Raw genomic sequence first — 21,133 nt, forward strand, 5'->3', positions numbered from 1 at the left:
TGCTGCGGAGAAAATAAAACAAAAAGTGCGTGTTCTTTAAATTCTCTTGTAAATAATGTGGGGAAATGTTGTATAGGGATATTATGTCTGCCAGTAATTAAATAATTTAACATTTTTATGCTTAAAATACTCTTTCTAATTTAGTATTTATTTTGTAAAGAAATTGAAAGTCAGTTATAATTAAATTAAATACAAAATAAATAAAGCAGAAATTGTTAGAAATAATTGTTTTTGCGATATTTAAAAATTTCTAGGTAATTATAATAAAGGGCAGTGAGTAATAGTAATAAGGGTGCAGGAAGTGCGATTATTAATTGAAATAATCTAAATGCATTATTTAATTTATTATTCTTTGAAAATTTTTGCAAATTACGTGCCTAGATATTGTTAAAACTCTATATCAAATTGTATGTTTTTTTTATGAATTAAAGCTATTTTACTCATAATTATTTATTTCCAAAATTATTAAAATGTGTGCGAAATTTATAGTCGTAATATCAAATGATATACGTCATATTAAGTTTTCCGCGAAGTTTTTAAAACCCAGAAAGAAACATTTATGCATTTATAACTGATAAGCGTGTCGAAGTGGCTCGATTTAGACATGTCTGTTTATTACATACAGTTTGACTGTACAGTACTAGTGCCTCAGTTTTTGAAATATCGATCTGAAATTTTAGATATGTCTTATATCTCCTCAAGAAGCTAAATTTTTGTAAGAGTAGCCGATATCGGGTCACTATAGCATATAGCTTCCATTATTTGACAAGATATCTTCGCCAAATTCGGCATAGATTATTCTGCAAGGCAACTTTACAATCTCTAAACAAATTATTTAATTCGGATCACTATAGCATATACATACATAGCTGTCATACAAATTGACCGATCGAAATTTTGATAAAGATCTTTCTCTACCTTTTTAAAAAATAAAAAATCTAAAAATTCGAGTATTTGAATTTTTCACATAAATTTTGAGGCTAATTGAGGAAGGAGTGAAAATTAAATCACTTTTTAATCCTTAAAAATTCAACAATATCGGCCCCAGATTGTCCGTAAATCATTTTTCCTTTAATGTTTGATATTTTATCTTATTTTTCCGATGGGTTTCAACATACTATAAATTTCTTTGATTTTTTTTACCATTTTCAAAGGCTTCTGCATTCATAAAAATATTCATTATATTTGCAATTACAACTCTCATGATAACCTCAATTTTGTTTTTAAAAATTAACATTTTGCAATCTATTCTAAATAATTATTTACAATTTCCGCATTAGCACTGGCAATACAGCGCTAAATTAGTACAAACATGCTTTCAAGCTCAAGCCCGTTATGAAAATTTGCTATAAAATTTCTCGTAAAAATTGTTATAACATTTTTATGAACTACAAAGCATATTTGCTTGATGTCAAGGGGTAGTTCAACTACAGCTTAAAGCTAATGCAACCTCGTTTTAAACCATTATTGTAGCTAATGCTACAACGATTTTACATTATATTTCGAATACATTATTTTTTATGAAATTCTTATGAAACCCCGGCGCTTTAATTACACTCATATTATGCATACAAGTATGTGAAATCTAGCTGTTTTTCTGTCATGTACAGCACATTCGCTCAATCACATTAAGTGCACAAACAAATGAGCCGATAATGCATTATTATCGCGCTTGTAGATCAGCGGCCACAACATTAGCAATACAATATTTGTAAAATTATATTGTAAAGTGGCATGGAGCATAGTTACAAGTCCGCCATTGAAACACTTCAACCGCTATTTAGCTAACCAAGCAAACCAATAGCCAGCTAGCGTGAGCAGCCATGCAAGGTACAACAACAGCAACTAGCCATGCAAGCAGTCAAGACGTCAGTCAGTCAGCCCGACCGCAATTAGCCAGTCAGCTAACGTTCGCGCGCTCGCACAAGTGCTAACGACACTTGAAGATTCTCTAGCCGGCTTGCATAGTAATAGCACACACTTACTTGGACTCGGCGCTTCGTTGAGTTTGTTGCCATTGCCAGCACAATGTTGCATTACTTCATTGCATTGCCTGCAATAGCGGCATGACTTGCGCTTGCAACTTCTTATTTTCAGCTTAGCTTCGGTCGCCAAACAATTGCGATTGCACTGACGCGTGTAGTCGCCTAAAGAATTGTTGACTGCCTCCTTCTGCCACCTAAGTTCTAGGCGTACACGCTCGTATACTGTTCGTTGAGTGTCTGTTGTGCTTGCTCGTGCCTATTAGAACTTGTTGTTGGCCGCCGCTTGCAATCCGCAACCACTCTGTGGCTTAACATTGTTTACCTGGCTTTTTATTCGCCATTTTTTATGTGTCTGCTTCACACTTTTTCTTCGATTTGCCACAAAAGTCGGTATATATTTGCCTAACTATATAAATAGGAAGCAAATTGAATGGTGATTACATTTCGTTGCTTCGGTGCACTCGACTTGCCTGCTGGATTATAGCCTAGGCCGTCCGAATAGACCACCCACCACCCGTGTATCTAACCCATAAAGTTTTGCCCCTAAGTAAAGTTTATATATTTTAAATAGTTGATATGCTTAGTTGCTTTGACTTTTATTTATAAATATTTATTTGCTCACATTTTCTTCTTCGCAGTTCCACGCTGCTCTACAGTAAGTTCTCATTATTATGCTTTTCCGCGCTCGCCATACTTAACCACTTCTCATTTGCTCTTGCAACAACAGTTAGTCTATTAGATTTTCATGTTTCCTGTCGTCTAGTTTGCTGTACTTTCTGGATTAATGATTGCTTGCTTTTTACTGCTTCTTCCTTTTAAACGATTTTCTTCTCTGATTGTCTGAAGCATGCTTGCATTGTGGTTTCAAGTCTGAAGTGGGTATTAAAAGTATTTTGTTGTGTTGCAAGCGGTGAGCTATACTTCTTAAAAAGCATGCACTTCAGAAAAATACTTAAGGTTGGGCGAGCTTATGCATAGTGCTGATAGTGCTGATAATGGCTTAAAGCTTTCAAGAAACTTGATTACAGAGAAATTAACTGAAGAAACATGCTATAATTGCGTGAGTTTTAGAAAAATAGTTAACTCTTGACACCAAAAAGGGTGATGTACTTACTACTTATAATAAATCGGACGATTGAAGCACTTAATTAAGCGTGGAAGTGGTTCTCATATGAACAATTCCCTTAAAAAAAGTATGATTACTTACTCGGAAACTCGAAAACTTAAAAAAAAAAACGAATACTAAGAAGCAAAGTGAAAAATATCGGCACTTACCAGGAGTTATTTTAATATTAAAGATCAGAGACAAGGTGCAACAAACGGATAACACTTTAAACTAAACAAAGATCTGTGAAGCCGGCATAAATAGCAACGTCAAGAAACTGAATTATGCGAGACAGTAAGAAAGTGGTACTCTTTTGAACCAGGTCTTCAAAAATTATGTGCGTCCTGAGAAACACCAAAACATTGTAGGAAATTTCGTACTAAAAAGCGATGTATAAACGTATTCAGCCTAATTTATGGGGACAAACTTTGAACAAATGAAAGCTCAGCATATAGAACGTTCACCTTAATTACATAAAAGGAGCTGCTGTTGGTGTCTCTAAAAAGTATTGTATATACAGAATAGTTGCTTCAAAAAGTGTAATGTTATTTAATAAAGTTTTTTCAAAATTCAGAAGTGGTATATAAAAGATTCGAAATCTCTCGTAATATTTAAACCCTGAGGCTCTTAAGTTTCTGTTAAACTCTAACCATATTCATAGAAATATGTGTGGTAGACCCCTATCAAACTCACCGGCTCGAAATTTTACTTCGATATACCAACAGAAATTACCAAAGCACATATTTCTTTAGGAAAATGTGCCAAATGTAGCTGTCTAAGATTTCAATATTGCTAGCAATACTGACATTTCTCCAAAGCGTAACACTACAAAGGTATATGACGTCTGTCATCTGGCATCTTTGCAAAAGCAGGATTAGAGCAAGTGTCGTTTATATTTTATGCCATACCATTACATGTTGCTTGTTTTCAGATTTCCGCTTACTTACTGCATTTATTGTCTAAGGCCAACGACACGCTATTCCTAACACACTTTCTATACCTCTTCGTCGCCCCGTGAAGTCCGCTTTTGTCACAAAGTGTCTACGTTAGCCCGTAACTCCTGCACCATGGCCCACACACCACCACCTCACACAACCAACGGGTACTGCTGCTAATACCCGACTAATTCGACACGCTAGACTATTATGCTTCCAGTTACTGGAATATGAGAATCTTTCTGCAATGAACTCTTATTTACTTGTTTACTTTGCATGCATTCATGCCTCTAAGTAATATTTATATAGTTGGAGTGTATCTGTTGTTATTGCTTTCTAAGTATTTGTGCCGACTCCACTCGTGTCGTGTGGCGGAACTTGCCTGCTTTATGCGGTTTCGCGTACGACCTCTGTATGCGCTACTTGTTCGAGGCACTGCCTCACTCCCAGCAAGTTCTCCTTACTTTGCTATATTCGTAGCTCGCCCGATTGCCTGATTGTCTATGTTTTTGCGTCTCTACTTTATATTTCCTGCACTTTATATGTGCATTTTCTGCAATTTTCCTGCTTTCCACTTTAACGTTGTGCACTTTGTAGGCTTGTTGGTGTTTCTTCCAATTATTTTATGGCGTCTATTGCGTGGACGAGTGTTTGTGTTGCTAGCACCGGGCTGTTGGCTCATTCACAATTGCAACACGGCATATATTTATCACACATTGCCACATGTTGTTGTATTTGAAAGGAAGCCCCAACAAATTACCTGCGCTAACCCCACCACCGACCTCATCAAGCGTCTCACTTTCCTAACCATCACACACCACTTTTCTTGTCCAGCGGCCCATTTTTACGCCGCACGCTTTGTGTCGTGTCATCACCTCTGCACTTCCTATTTTCCTCGCACATTTTTATACCCTGTATGGGTTTTATTAAGTTTGCCCCGCGAACTAGTTCCTCATAGTTTGAGATATCGATCAGCAAATTTAGCTCATACCCCATTTCTTCCAAAGAAGCTGTTCATTTGTCGTAACCGCCGTTATCGGACGTCTATAGGATAGAGCTGCCATACAAACAGATCGATCAGATTCTAGTCCTTGTATGGAAGACGCTTTTATTTAACAAGATATCTTTACGAAATTCGGTGTAGTTTATTGTCCAAGGGAACGCTACAATCTCCAAACATATTGTTCAGAGCCCAGCACTATAGCTGCCATACAAACGGTCTGGTTAAAATGAAAATTAAGTTCTTTTTACACCCATTTATCCCGTAAGAAATGCACATGTGAACGGTATTATAGCTTCATTGCCACCGACGTCAACGTATTTTTTCTGGATTTTTTTTTTTAATTTTTTTATTTGTAAGCCGTGTTGCACTTCTGTTTGCTGTTCGTTGCGCTGGCATTCACGTCCGCGCCGTAACCAAATCAGTGAGCGCACAAACAGCACCTATTGCTGACCGCCAGCAGCACCTTTTATGCGCCCCGTGCAATGCGCCAACTAACTTTTCGCTAAATCAACATGACTTTGTACCACCAACAGCACATTTCTTCTTTTATCCATTTCGCCTTTTTTGTTATGTTGCTATTTATTTTTTCGTTTCGTTAGGAATTTTTGTATAGTCCATTGCAATCGTTTGACTAACTATTACGTCGTCTGCACGGCCTGACCTCATGCTACGCGCAGCGCCAAGAGCGCGCCACAAAATCCAGCTACTGCCAAGCCGTCGGCCACTGTTGGCATTTGAACTTTTCTATGCTTTACATATACACTTGTTTGTTTTCGACTTTGCCTTTGGTCGAGCTGTGCGAATTTCATCAGTTTCAAACACTCGTCACATTCCCTGCCAACACGGCGACCTTACCACTCACCACCCCAACCAGCCATCCAGTCCGCGTTCTATTGCATTGCCCACCAGAAGCGTAAGTGCAATTTAATTTTTTTCTGCTACTTTTATTCACTGCCTCTATGCATTCATTCGCAGCGCTTACAAAGCGAAAAATATTATTGCCGGCTTTCAGTGATTTTCACCCGTCCGTCTGCCAAACCAACAGTTCGCTGCTGCGAAAGGTAAGGGTGGCAAGGCCTTCGGGCAAAATCTCATTCAGTGGCTTTGTTATTGATTTTTATGTGCGCCAAAAGGTGTGATGACTGTTTGACTGTAGATGAAAATAGATTAAGCTGCACGGAATTTACTGTGGGAAATTTAATGGACTTTATTATTTATTTATCTTTTTTTGCGTTGGCTTAGAAATAAACAGTTTGACAGTTCATAATGTGTATGTAGCGCCGTGGTTTTGCTGAAAAAAGAGCTTTTAAAGTATAAAACTATAAAAGTATGTTAATTTTCCTGATTTTTGGTGCGTTATTTAATAATTAATTCTTCAAAAAGCCTTATGTGGACCACCGCTCCCTGAATAAGGTATATTAAGTTTGCCACGGCGTTTATTACATCTAGAAGGAGTCGGAGACCCGTAATGTACATGTATAAATGCTCAGCCGAGCCGATTTTGCCATGGCCATCTGTGCGTCTGTATACATATACGCGGGCTAGTCTCTCAGTTTTTGAGATATCAACCTAAAATTTTGTACACTTTCTTCTCTCTCCAAGTAGTTGCTTTGTTGTGGGAATCGTCGGCATAGAAGCACTATAGCTTGTAGCTACCATATAAACTGATCGATCCAAATCTAGTTGTTGTATGGAAAACTTTTTTATTGGACAAGATATCTTCCTGAAATTTGATACATAATGTATTCCAATGCAACGCTTCTGTTTGTGAACAAATTATTCATATGGGACCACTATAGGGTATAGCCGCCGTACAAACTGAACGATCCAAGACAAGTTTTTGTACGAAAAACTTTTTTGTTTGACAAGATAGCTTTTCGAGATTTGGTATATATTATTGTCCAAGCCAATGCTACAATATCCTAACAAATCGTTCAGATCGAACCACTATAACGTATAGCTGTCATATAAACTGACCGCTCAAAATGAAGTTGAAGAACTTTTTATATCCTTTTATGCCATAAGAAAAGAAACTGTACGCTTACGTAATACTATATATTGCATTTAACATATCTTTTTTAGTTTTTTTGTATTGTTGTTGTTCTTTTTATAGCAAATTCTCAGGCAATCACCAAAAGTGTTAAGTAAAAGTCGTTTGTAAGCAATTTACTGCCTTGAGTGGCTTTTGAACTCCACCTGCTTCGTGCTTAATTACTATTATCCGCAAGTAATCATATTTGACTCAACATATTTGTGCCAATAACACGAAAAAATCTAAATAATTTTTTATTATCTTTTTTGTATCTGTTTTTTGTTTCTATTTTTTATTTCATTTTTATTTTTGAATTCTATATTTTTTATTTTTGTTTTTTTAAATTTTTTTTATTTTAATATTTTTTCTATTTTTTTTGTTTTTAATTTTTTGTATTCGTTATATTTTTTTCTATTATTTGTTTGTTTTATTTCTATTTTTTTCTATATATATAATATATTTCTTTTTCTTTTTTAATATTAAAAAAAATGTTTACGTAATTTTTTTAATATTTGTTTTTCCTATTTATATATGTATTTTTAGATTTTTTATCCTGAACAGGGTATATTAAGTTTGTCACGAAGTTTGTAACACCCAGAAGGAATCGTCAGAGACCCTATAAAGTACATATATACATATATAAATGATCAGTATGTTGAGCTGAGTTGATTTAGCCATGTCCGTCCCTCAGTGTTTAAAATATCGTTTTGAAATTTTGCAAACATCATTTTCTCTTCAAGAAGCTGCTCATTTGTCGGAACGGCCGATATCGGACCGCTATAGCATATAGCTGCCATTGAACGATCGGAATCAAATGCTTTTGGAAAACTTTCACATTTGACAAGATATATTATTTGTATATGTTATTTTTATGTAATCCGAAAAAATTTTTCATCGGTTTTATTACTATAGCATTTTCGATTGAACACATACATTTATTGCACCTGTGAAGGGTGTATTTTTGCAGCCGAAGTTAACGTTTTTTTCTTTTTTTTTATTTATTTGTATTTTTTTTTTATTTCAATTAATTTTTTTTAATTGTTTATGCTATTTTGTTCCATACTTCATTCCGCATATTTAATATGCGCCGTGATATGTATAGTAAAGACACACATCTACTAGTCACACTCAACCAAGCAAGCAGGTATCTCCGCGTTCACACCTAAACGCCGAATGATTCACAGTCAGAAAAGTGTAAAAATCGAAAATTAATCACACGCTGTGAAATAAAGTCGCATTTTTTGTAGTTGTTGTTGTTTATGTTTCATTAATGTTATTTATTTTGTGTTTTGTTTACGTTCCGCCCCCCAAATTTTAGCCCCTTAATTAATTGTTTGCTGCTGTTTCTCCGCATATTTTTTTCTGCTGAAATGTTGGTCAAATTTCAAGTGTCGATCATTTTGATTTATTAGTTGTATCTCGCGGTGGTTGGGTGTCGGCACGTGAAGCTTAGCCGCGGCGCACAGGTGGGCGATTATAGCGACGTTGGCGGCGTGTTTGCCTGGTAGCTAAACACTAAAGAGACGCCTGTCTCGCGCTCACTAAGTGCGGCGCTGTTCAAAGCAAGCGTTTCCTCGCATTTGTTCAGCTTTTTGCCTTTTAATTTGATATTGTTTACCCACTCGTGAGTAGGTGCACACACACATGTCTCTATGCGCTTGCATATACATATGTATATACTTCTATGTGTGTGTGTATATTATTCATTACACAAGCGGCGTTGCAAATGCGCAAAAGGTGTGTTGTGTGCTGCTAATTTTTCTAAAGCCTGAATATCAAATTGTCTGTGTCATAATTGTAAAAATTCATGTAAATAAGCAGCTGAGTAGAAAATAGAATGTGCATTGTGATAAATTATGCATTTCATAATGCAATAATTGTATAAAATTTAAAACATATGTAAATATTAATTTTTATTGCATATCATTTTCGAATATTTTACAGCATTTTATGGCATAACTAAATTTTGCAATTGTTTATACTTACACAGTGACAAGACAACAATTAAATTGATTTATGCATTTTTCTAAGTAATTTTATTGTATGTAAAATTGTTTATGCAATTAACATGCACATATGTATGTATATACAAACACAATACATTTATTGTACGAAATTGCTAAACAATCGTGGCTTTTAAAAAAATCTCTAACACAGTCGAAATTCTATGAATACCGTTGCTATTGTTGTAGCGGTAGAAAAAATTCCTGTAGTAATTTCGAGGCATGGTGCTGCCGGATTGACCGTGAGAACGGTCGTTGTTAGAGCTGACATTCCATCTAATCAAAAATTAGTTGAAAATTTAAAAATTATATAAAACAAAATAAGGAATAAGAAATGTAAATAAATTAATAATGATAAAAAAACAAATACATAACAAAAAAAAATAATAAATAATTAAAAATAAAATTAAAAAAAAAATATTTTATAAATTTACAAATAAAAAAACAAATATTGAAAATAAGAACGCAAAAAGTGTGGAATTTGAGTTTTTTGGATCTCTATAAAATATTTATATGTATACGCAAATTAAAATAAATTAAAAAAAAACAATAACTAAAAAAGTAACAACGCAAAATAATTAAAAAAAGGCAATAAAATTTAAAAAATTTGTATAATAGTAATTAAAAAAAAATAAAAAATAATTTTTTTTTTATAAATTTGCAAAATAAAAAACATAACTAAAAAATATATTAAAAATACAAAAAATAAGAAAAATTATATAAAAAAATTAAAAAAAACGCAAAATAATTTACAAAAAAGACAATAAAATTTAAAAAATTATACATAATAGTAATTAAAAAATAAAAAATAATTATTTTATAAAATGACAATTAAAAAAATTATATTAAAAATAAATACTAAGCAAAAAGGGAGTATATTGAAAATTTAGAAAAACTGAAATATTATGAATGAAAGTGCTTTTAAAAAAAAACTTAAAAACTTTTAAAAGACGTGAACCCAGTTCAGAAATATGAAAGCAATTTAAAAATATAATTTAAGCCTACTCAAACTCAATAAAATCGCGCACACACACCAGCGAACCAACTAAAATAAAAACTATAAATCATTAATTAAACCGCAAGAGTTTTGCGGCAATTTGAAAATTTCATTGGAAAAGCTTTTCGCTCTACTTCACATGGGGCAAAATATTTAGGCTGAAAAAGCAAGCTGTGTGCGCGTCTGCACGCCGCTCAAACGCTCTTACCTGCGGCTGCAGCACTTCTATATAAAATTCAAACAGCAACCGACTACCAATTAGAGCGCCGATGTTGCAAGCAAGCGAAATATAGCCAACAAGCGCATATGGCAGCAGCAGCAGCAATGGCCAAAAGTAATGTAAAAGCAACTACCATGAGTTGCATAAAAATATGGCAAAAAAAATCTGCTAAAATTCACCTGAGAGCGTACGGACGCAACGCATTACTGCCTGTTGGCTGGCGGTTGCTGGCTGCTGGACGCGGCTTTTAAAACAAGAAGTGCCTGTGAAGCGCTTATAAGTCATAATAAATAAAATAATTCCAACAATAACAATGATGTAAATTGAAAAAAGAATTAAAGCAAATGTTAAAAAGAGAAAAATGAAATAAATGCAGCAAAAATAGCGTCTGCACTTGTGGTTACTGGCAACAACAACAGCAAAGCAAACAACAATTATGGACGCACAAAGTGCGGCGGATATTTGCGCAAAGCAAAGTTGTGCCATACAAAAAAGGAAGGGGAATAGTGCACCAAATACACTTATAATACGATAAAAAAAAGAGAAAATATAAAAAAAAATAAAAACTAAATTAAAAAAGTGTAATGCACACAGAAAGCGCCGAAAACAGAAAATAATTATATTTTTAGCAGGCATTAAAGATTTTTAACTGAAAGAGAAATTCAAATTTTGCGGTTGAAAGGGAAAGGTCGAAGTTACAAAACGAAGATTTATATCTTTAGGAACCATGTGACCACGTAGTGCCATAAAAACACAAGAAAATTTAACGTAGAAAGAGAGACAGGCAAAGCTGTAAAAAATAAACGGTCAAGATTTCACTGAAACGCGTTTTTTCGTATTGCGATATCAGCATGAATGACGACGTGTTCCCACGACAAACGCGATTTTTTTTTTCGGAAAGTCGATTGTGGTTTAATGTATCCAAACTATAACGTTATGTTCCTTTGTTCACAAAGAGCGATTCCTTAACAAGCTTATTAGTTAAAGACGCTGATCTCCTATCTAACTGAACTAATTTTTGATGAAAAATTCATGATCTAAAGTCTATAAGAAATTCTCTATTTATTTAATAATTTTTTTTTTTAATTTTTATTTTTTTATTATTATAATTTTTTTTATTATTTTTTTATTATTATTATTTTTTTTTATTATTTATTTTAAAATATTTTCATATATTTTTTTTCTTTTAATTTTTAAATACTATATAATTAATTTTTTTCTATGAGAAATCCCATGTTCGTTTCATTAATATTTTTTTTATTATTATTTATTTTTAAATTTTTGTATATATTTATTGTTTTTTTTTATTTTTTGCATATTTAATTTTTTTATTATACATTTTTTTGCCTTTGAAATATCTCACTCTCAAAGAATTCGCATAAACTTTATCAAAAAATAGTAATTACTTCCTTTTATGATTTGTCACTTTGTTAAATTAAATTGTTATTGTTTTTGCTCGCCTTTACGACCTTTTCCAAATATCGCTAACCATGTGCATGCATATCGCTTCTAACTGTAATCTTTATGGCTAATAGCGCAACCATAAAGCTCAGCTTCAAGTACGGACTTTTAAGTACCGTGAAGCGGCAAACTAAATTTCCAAGTTTGAATTCGAATTGATTTATTTTTATGGGTTTTTGCGCGCTTTTGTCGAATAGTTTTGTAAGTTTTTTTTTATTTTTTATTTTTTTGCCAAAGCTTTTATGTTCATACATATGTGCGACTACAATAAATTACTAGGGTTGTTTGCATTTACACTTCATATATTAGAAGTGTGCATATGTTTTATTTGTTTTGGTAAATATGGTATATGAATTTTATTTGTTTGTTTTGTGAGTTTGGTTTTTGTTTCAAGTAGTTGCTTCTGATATTTTAAGTAATTTATTACTATTTTTTTTTATATATTTTTGTTTTTTTCGCTTTATTTTTTATCTTAATTTTTTTCTTTTAAATAATAATAATACATAAATATTTTTTTATTTTCTTTTTATTAAATTTTCTTACTGTTTGTCGTAATTTATCGTATTTTTTTTCTTAGCAGCTCAATTGAGTATTAATTATTATTATTATTATTTTTTTTTTATATTTTTCATATTAATTTCGTTTATTTCTTTATATTTTTCGTAATTTATCTAATTTTTTTACTAACAATTCAATTCCATATTAATTATTGCCGAAGAAAACCTGCTTCTTATTTGTCATTCGAAGCAATGAAGTAATGCGCTATTACCGTCGTGTTAGAAGCCGCTTTTAAGACAATGGTTCATTATTTTTCAAGCAAAATATTTAAAATATCAAAGAGATTAGCTTAAAATAACGGGGTTTAAGCTTCTAAACAAAATGTTCAAAAACTCACAAAAATTTACCCCACAGTTTTAAAAATTAGCTACAAAAATTATATATAAACCTGAGCTCAGCTAATTATATACTACATTATATTGATGCTTACAACAGTGAACTGCTGCTAGAATAGGAACAGTCCGAAAGTTCTTTTGGTAGAGCGGGTACGGGATCAAGAAGTTCCGAACTTTTCAAAATGACGTCCCTAGTCTAGTTATACATATATCTTCTTCTATGTTTCATAAGCTCTAATGAGACTCACCAACGCAATCTCTCTTATAAATCACTATTACCCTAAAATATTTGTTCTTAAAATCACCCCAACTTGTTAAAAGCAATCAAAATATAGTACTTTATTCAGTTTGACAAACAAACACTCAATTTTTATTTATCTTCATATACACTTAACTCGACTGAAACCGGCTTGAACAGCTGCAAACGAGTCACAGCTTTATTAATAGAATTCTATTTGCATAGCATGAGATGCAGAAAGATAGCGAAAAAATTCAAGTGCTTGTGTGTATCGGTGTCTCAGTCAGTGAAATGAGCTAAGTCATACAAATTACCATCCTAAATCGTTTCTACATATTATTTATCGATTTTGTTGTAGTCTTATATTAATGATCCGTGCTGGTTGTTTGTGGATCTGGTTAATCCAACTGACAGGCAGTTTTACTAAAATTATGGCACATTTCATTCAACACCTTTACGACGTCCGAAAGCACAGTTTTGAGTATAGGTATATTTGCTACTTTTACTTTTAGAGGGTGTCTCTATGCACAGGGTGCGGTTATCATATTATAAACAATTAAAAGAGACATGATTATATTAGTAGGTACGTAAAGAAGTGGTAAACAAAATGAATAAGTTTTCAAGTGAATTTATGAGTGGGAGCTTAATAAAACATAGGCAAAGTCACCCACGGCACATTGTAATGCGAGCTTTTAATTAGATGAAAGCTCTGTGCAACACTTTTTTTTAATGAAATCACCAACTCACCTTTGTGGTTTAGTTTGTATTTAATTTTAATTTGCATGAAAGCTTTTCACGTTTAGTTGAAGGCACAAAATTACTGTTTGTATGAAAGCTCTTCAGTAAAAGTGAAAGCACGAAACCAATGTTTGTAAGAAAACTTTTTACGTAAAACAGAAAGCACGAAAATCACTGTTTGTTTGAAAGCTCTTCAGTAAAAGTGAAAGCTCGAAAATAATTTTGTAAGAATGCTCTCCACATAAATGTGAAAGCACGAAACCACTTTTTTTAACGAAACTATTAATGGTACTTTTTGTAGTACTTCCTTTTAAGGGGTGTGAAAACCGTCCTCGCCTTCTTATTTTCATATTTTAATACCTTTTAACGTGCATACTTATCCTTTTCTTCACAGTATCTTATTATTTTCTTGCAATTAAATTTTTTTTTATGCTTTCCGGCTACCTTCGCTGCTTAAACTTCATTCCGAAAATAAAAGTAATGAAATGAAAACATCAAGTTTCGCCGAAAGCTCGACAGCAGCACTGACAACAAAGCAAACTGTAAAAAGAACGGAACTAAAGAAATAAGCAAAACACATTTAATAATTGGAGTAATATAAATTTAAGCATGAGCACATGCTGTAGGAATTTCGCGTTGCCAACGACAGCAACTTAATAACCACTTAGCGTGATTGGCTGGCAACACAGCTGCGGAAGTTTTTTGTTTTTGTTTTTGTTTTTTAAACCAATTCTAATAGTTATTCTAATCACGAAGCAATCTTCTGCAGTATCAACTCGTTAAATCTTGACAAGATTGTGTGTGTGTGTGTTGTCACAAGTTGCATTTAATGCGCCACTATTAAAGACGCGTTTATAACTCGCTTAATTTGCATTTATATTATTGACCCATTTCGCGAACGTATGCTTGCAGCAGTGAGTTGAGAGTCAATGAGAAAGGCAAACACTAAAACTTTACTTTGTTGCTTGACTGACTTGCCCAAAGCGTGGCCCACCACTTTGCGTTGTGCTTGAGCGACTACCGCGTGCCGTTCGCCTCCTCAGGCTGCACGAAGACTTTGTATTGTTGCCTTTCGTTTAATCAAGTTGTTGTCTACCAAAGCAAATCCTCTTCAGCTACTGCTGCTGCTGCTGGTTGTTCCCTTTGTTGTTGTTGTTGCGCGTTTGGTTCCAATCGGCTACGCATCACTTGATGCACTTGACATTTTCACTTTTTCGCAAATTGAAAACGAAAATAAATAACGGTACCGTAGCAGTACTCAACTGCGAAAATGTCCATGAATGATTTGTAGTTGTTTTTTTTTTTTGTAATCTCTTTATTTTTGTTTTGAACGGTCTGTAAGAGCACCCTCTTGGGCATGCTTGTTTTGTTATCTCATATAAGTATCTCTTAGTTCAATTTTTATGTTTTATTTTTTCTTTTTTTTTACCCTTTTTTATTATTTTATTTTTTATATATACATATATACGTATATATTTTTTATTTTTTATTATTTTTTAATTTATTTTCTTTTCTTATATATTTTTTTCATTATTTTGCCTTCAATTTGCTTTTCGCGCACCTAAACTGACCTAAAGCTCACAGCGCTTTCTTAGCCTCAAGTGCTGTTCGGCCGCTGCTGTTGTTGTTGGCAACTTCGTTCACTGTAAGCCTCTGTGCTGCGCACAATCAACTTTAATTCAATTTCTCATTATCTCCGTGGAACCTTGTTAAGTTCAGCACTTATTTATATTTATTTATTATTTTTGTTGTTGTACTATACTTCGTTTTTCACTGCCTTTTTTTAATGAATAACGGTGATTAAAGTTCATTGCTTGTACACAATTTCCAAAATTAAATACATTATCTGTGGCTTTCTCTCTTTGTGCGCGCTGATGATACCAGCGGTATGCTGGGAAGTCTCATACCAAACGCTGAAATTAAATACAATTATTGATAAGCGCGTGCAAGTAATGCCTTTATTTTTATTGTTGACAGAAATTTGGTTCCGCCTTGTTTGCTACCAACAAAGAAAACTAAACTAGACCTTGTCTATGTCTCTTCAATGCTTGCATCATCTCGGTGGTCTAAAAAGCTTTTGATTAAGACTACTTTGAAGAGCTCGTAAAAGTGTTTGTTTTGATAAATGAAGCTTGTACTTTTTTTGCAAAAAGTAGCTTTCAAGCATAAGAGCCTTAGGATTTGAACAAAACGGTCACGTGTATTTTTTGTGAAAATCGTAGGTTGTGAATTTCGCATTTCAAACAAAATTTTTACGACGATTTCATAAGCAGTTTCCCTTCCAGAACCGAACAGAACAAAAAAATGCGACGAATTCGGCTCTTAAGAAGATTAAGAAAGACGTTTCGACTAAAAAACTTCTCAAGTCCACTTTTATGACTTCAAAACGATTGAGACACTGGACGAAATATCGATAGTGAGGCCGCAGTACCTCTTGAAATTCACGTCCAGCGCTGGCATCCTGAAGGATGACTACTTCTCATGACCAACGTAACGGCACTCCACCTGACGTCACTAAGGACCAAAAATAGTCTATGGGTGGCTCACGAAACTGCCAGAATAACATAACTTAGCTTAACCTTAACATTTCTGCTTTTCGACCAAAAAGGGGAGAGTGACCAATAAAACAACAACTGGTATAAATATCAAATCAGCTAGCAAACTGCTATGCCATTTTAATGAGCTTCCCACATCCTCTATCTGTTATACCACTCTAATGAGCAACCCACATCATCTGTTCCTTCGAACTCAACAGACTAACGTTGCTGCTTAACATGTACTTATATACATAAGTATGTATATGTGCATACATATTTTTTTGTAAATCGTTCTCAAGTAAAGGGAACAAAGACGCAGCAAACCGAAGACCGCTCGCTATTGTTACATATACACAAGAACGATTATGTACTCGTATGTGTGTTAATGTAAATGTCATTAAGCACGATTTCTATTAAAAATAAATTAAAATCAATCATCAATGTCAATCGTTTTATTGACGATGATTATTCTGTATGCTGCAATCTCTTGAGCCGTCTATATTTAGAATATTAATCGACACTTTACAATATTATTTTACATTAACTATCATTATCTTGTTGTAAATATTTCATATACGGTCCATTTATATACTTATATAGTATGAAAATATTTATTTACGCACCCTGCTGGGAATTCAGGCAATAGTCTTGATACACCAGTGCACCACCTGTCTCATAAGCAATTAAGTAAACTTTTTCCCTGTTCATCTTTCTGTTCAATCTTTTTGTTGACTAAAACGTTGAAGTTTTCATTGAGTGATTTTATTCGGCTCATTTGTTAATAGACACACCCGGGGGATGTTTCATTGAAAATTTTACTAAAATTTGTTTTTTTTTTTATATTCTAGCAAAATTCTGAATTAAAAAGGCTAATGACTAATCGTATGGGTTCAATACATTAGCTAAATTGGTTTGAGTGCCCTAGAGGAATATTTTGTTTTGCTCTTCTTTGATCGCAATTACATAAGAATGTAATGGTAGAATAGACGCTTACAAAAAGCACGAAAATTTACTAGTTAATGAAGAAATTAAGGCTAAAAAATTTAAATTTAAACCAGAAAATAAAAAATTAAGGTAATTGTAATTAGGTTTCTTTTTTAATTTTTTAATTACATTTTTTTCTGTTTTAAATTTTATTTAATTTAATTTATTTTATTTTTTAATTAATCACAATTTTTCATTAAAAAACTTTTAATTAAATAAAATTTAAAACCAAATAAATTAATTTAATTAACTTTAATTTTTAGTTAAGAATTAAAAAAAAATTAAATTAAAAAATTTAAAATTAGTAATTAAAATTACAAAAAATTAATGAAAATATAAAAAATGACAGAATTGAATTAAAAACAATTACTAAAAACTATATATAAAAAATAAAATAAAGTTAAAAAAATAAATAAATAAAATTAAACTAGATAAAAAAAAAATGAATGAAATTAGAAAAAATATTACAATTTAAAAAATTAAATTAATTAATAAAAATTATAACAAAATATTAAGAAATAAAATAATTAAGACTAAGATAAAAAATTAATTTCAACTAAAATACAAATAAAAAAAAAACATTATAATAATAAAATAATATTTATTTAGCAAAATTTCCTGCAGGGCCTTAAGTCTAAACGCACGTACATACATACATACGGTCATAATTATGACCGCGCCATGTGAACATACTAAACATCTGGTAATGCCAATGATTGCAGCAGTAAATTGACTAAAGTAAACAATTCACGCCGGACTACATGCACGGCATTTGTTAAAAAATAAACAAAAACTGATAAAGTAGAAAAATATGTACATATATTAAACAATAATAAACAAGCAGACACACGCCCTCACTTTTAAACACAGATACATACATATACCATACACACGTACATACATATGTGCCAGTTCACAACAGGCAAACGATGATGTACTCCTCGCATGCGTCGTTGTTCACTTTTTCTTTTTATTGTTGTTTTTTGCCTCTACTTACAAATCGTCGCAATAAGTTGGGCATATTGAGTGCACGGCTTGTCGTGCGCGTTTGCTGGCCATTTTGTTGCCGATCTTAACTTGGCAAGATTTGTCAAGATAATGTCACGGCAGTCAAGCGTACGACAAAATGCGAAAAACCAACGAAAACAGGAATTATTTGCGCTGCCAGAGCAAAAAGCGGCCGCGTAAAGCAGAACCATAACCTAACACAACTCAACCCAATTCCACTTTTAACTGCTGTATTGTAAGTACATATGTATGTATGTATGGGTGGATGGTATTTGATGTATGTATGTGTGTGTGTGTTTATTCCACTTTAGCGTTGCTATTGCCTTTCCGCTGACCTTTTCCGCCGTTTTACTTGCGCCGCTCTTGTATTCCTCTTTTCCTTGTTGTTTTTTGCACTGATTTTTTACATGACGCACACCATACTTTCCGCTGGTTGCTCTTTATATGGTCGCGGTGCGTCCCATCGGCTACGCTGCCCATTTTTGTGCCAAATTTACACTGAATCGTACTTTTTTCTTCTTTGCGTTTTCTAAAAATTTATGCACATACTTTTGTTTATTTGCTTTTCTTGGCTACGCATGCACATGTGTCGGCGCCATATAGGCCAAAATGCGAGAGCGCGACGAAAGGCACGCAACGAGTAGCGCTAATAATGATTTACGCCACGGCCAAATATAACAAATCGTCAACGACAGTGCTGGAGCGCTCGACGAAAAGTTTTGTCGTAGTGCCTGATGATTTGAATCCAATATTTGAAAGTATAGAGTTCCATCACTGAATGCCGCCAAGCCGCCACCATGCCGGAAGTCACAGCTGCCTTTCAGTAAATTTTGCTGCTCTCTGATCGCCAACTATTGTAGGTCCATAAAGTAAACACGATCAGCTGTTGTTTCGTATAAAAGCTATGAGTAAACATAACCTCTCAAATATTTAGAAGCTTAGCTAATATTATCAAGTCTCTTTTCTTGGTCCCTACGTCTATATCATTGTGCTTAATGTTATTCTTAAACACCCTTTTCAAATACCCTGTGCAGCCCACACAAGACTCGGTCTCATGCCCGTCCTACATACCCATAAATACTCGTAATGTCTACGTATATATTTATTTTCACAATTAACACCTGTTCTCCTTGATCTTTTTAACTGTCCATTTGTTTGGTTTATCTTTTCATCAACTTTAATAAGTTTATATGTGACTTCCGAGTTGTTTACCAAAAGCCTGTCTGTTCATTTTCTCTACACAATTTGTGCTCTTGGTATTTATCAGTTTATTCCATCTCTGATTTGAATCTTTCGGTTTTTGTTGTGGTTACTGTAAATACTACAACTATTGGCTTTGGCATTTAAGAAAATATGTTAAAGAAATATATTTTAATTGAGTTTGTTTTTCTCTCTCTTCTCTTTGCAGGTACGTACTCGTGTACTGTGTGTACAGTTATGGTATTGAAGGCAATTTCGTATGACTTTTGCTGCAGTACATCCGTGTGTGTGTAAGTTGCAAAATTGTTGTATTTCTTAGCATATTTTTATTGGTAGCGGAAATTTATTTGCCAGATACAATTTTCGATAAGCTAAAAGTAATTGGTATAATATTTTTCAAATATTTTTCTATTAAATAAAACTTCAAGGATGGAAATGATAACTTTTTGAGGAAATAATATAATTCTAAGTTGTTTTTGTACACTTAAAGTTTATACTTCTCAACCGTTTAATGAATTGCTCGAGCAATACTTTTTCTTATATAAAAAATCCGAAAATGACAGCCTTTCGATCTGCTAGTACAAATGTCGCTCTCGGTATATTTTTTACACCGAAACCCAGCAAATATAATATCCCTATTAAGGTAATTTCATAAAAACCCTTGTCCCTATTGGCAGAAAACTGGCAGATTATATTTTCACTAGCTACTCTTCGGGCGATTTTTTTAACCAGCAAAATCAGTCGTCGTAGACGGGAATAGATACTAATCACTTGGTGCCAGGTCCGGACTATGTGGTAGATGCCAAAACATTTCTCAATCAAGCTTCTGGCGAGTCACTATCAATGTATGTGACCTGGCGTTGTCCTGTTGGAACACAACTCCTTTCTTCTTGGCCAAAGCAGGCTGCTTCTGGGCACATTCGAATTTCACAAGCTCCTCTTGTTGCGATCTTTTCACCAGCAAAATCAGTCGCCTTGGAAAGGAACAGGTATTAATTTGATGCCATGTCCGACCTTTAAAAAAGATGACGAAGCTTCGAGTCACTATCGTTGTGTGCTATCTGACGTTGCCCTTTTGGAACACAATTCCTTTCTTATAGGCCAAAGCTGACTGCTTTTATGCGATTGCTTCTTTCAGATGATTCAATTCTTGCCAGTACAGGTCGGAATTAACAGTGACGATCCTCTGCCAGTTCCATAAAACACATAGGAAAACCTTCCTGATCGTCAAACCTGGTTTGACTACCATACATAAAGGACCCACTTTTCACCACCAGTGATTGTTGGTTCAGAAATGTATCGATTTTCTTGCGATTCATCGGCAATTTGAGGATGAAATTTCGGTTCATAAGATTCGTCGGATCTCATACATACATACATATATCCAACTTGCTTTGTATCCAGCCTTATTTAAATAGTTCCAAACTAAGTTACATATATACCCTGAATAGCGTAATACTAATAATGCTGTCTAACTGGAACGGATCTGCATTCGAATGTGTGAACTTCCAAGGGCTGTCTACTCTACTTTCCATATTATTTCGCTTATGTTTTCTGGCGCCTTGAAGCTGAAAATTCTTTTAGACAATTTTATCACAGCCTGCTTAGCAAGATTTATGGTCTCACATACATACACACTCACAGCAACCCCCGTCATTTACTTAGATTGCGGAAAGTGCTAAAGAACTTTCAAAAGCTGTCACCTAGACACATTTTAATGACAGTTCGTAAAAGTTATTTTCTATGGTCATTAAGTTAATCATTTAGCTTTCAATTAATTACACTTAACTTGAA

The 21,133-nt window shown here is 33.5% G+C and overlaps 1 protein-coding gene across 16 annotated transcripts in view; it reads left to right on the forward strand.

Moving 5' to 3' along the window:
• The window catches only part of LOC126761505 (poly(rC)-binding protein 3), a 269,045-nt gene that overhangs the window by 106,604 nt on the left and 141,308 nt on the right, over positions 1-21,133 (forward strand). The window contains exon 1 of one of the 16 annotated variants that reach the window (XM_050477779.1): positions 19,548-19,629. The exons of the other annotated variants lie outside the window; for them this stretch is intronic. The gene's annotated coding sequence lies outside the window, so the exon portion shown is untranslated. Of the gene's footprint in view, positions 1-19,547; positions 19,630-21,133 lie in introns of those variants that run through there. 16 annotated transcript variants of the gene reach the window in all.

The sequence above is a fragment of the Bactrocera neohumeralis genome, chromosome 6 (assembly GCF_024586455.1).
Source record: "Bactrocera neohumeralis isolate Rockhampton chromosome 6, APGP_CSIRO_Bneo_wtdbg2-racon-allhic-juicebox.fasta_v2, whole genome shotgun sequence".
NCBI lineage: Eukaryota > Metazoa > Arthropoda > Insecta > Diptera > Tephritidae > Bactrocera > Bactrocera neohumeralis.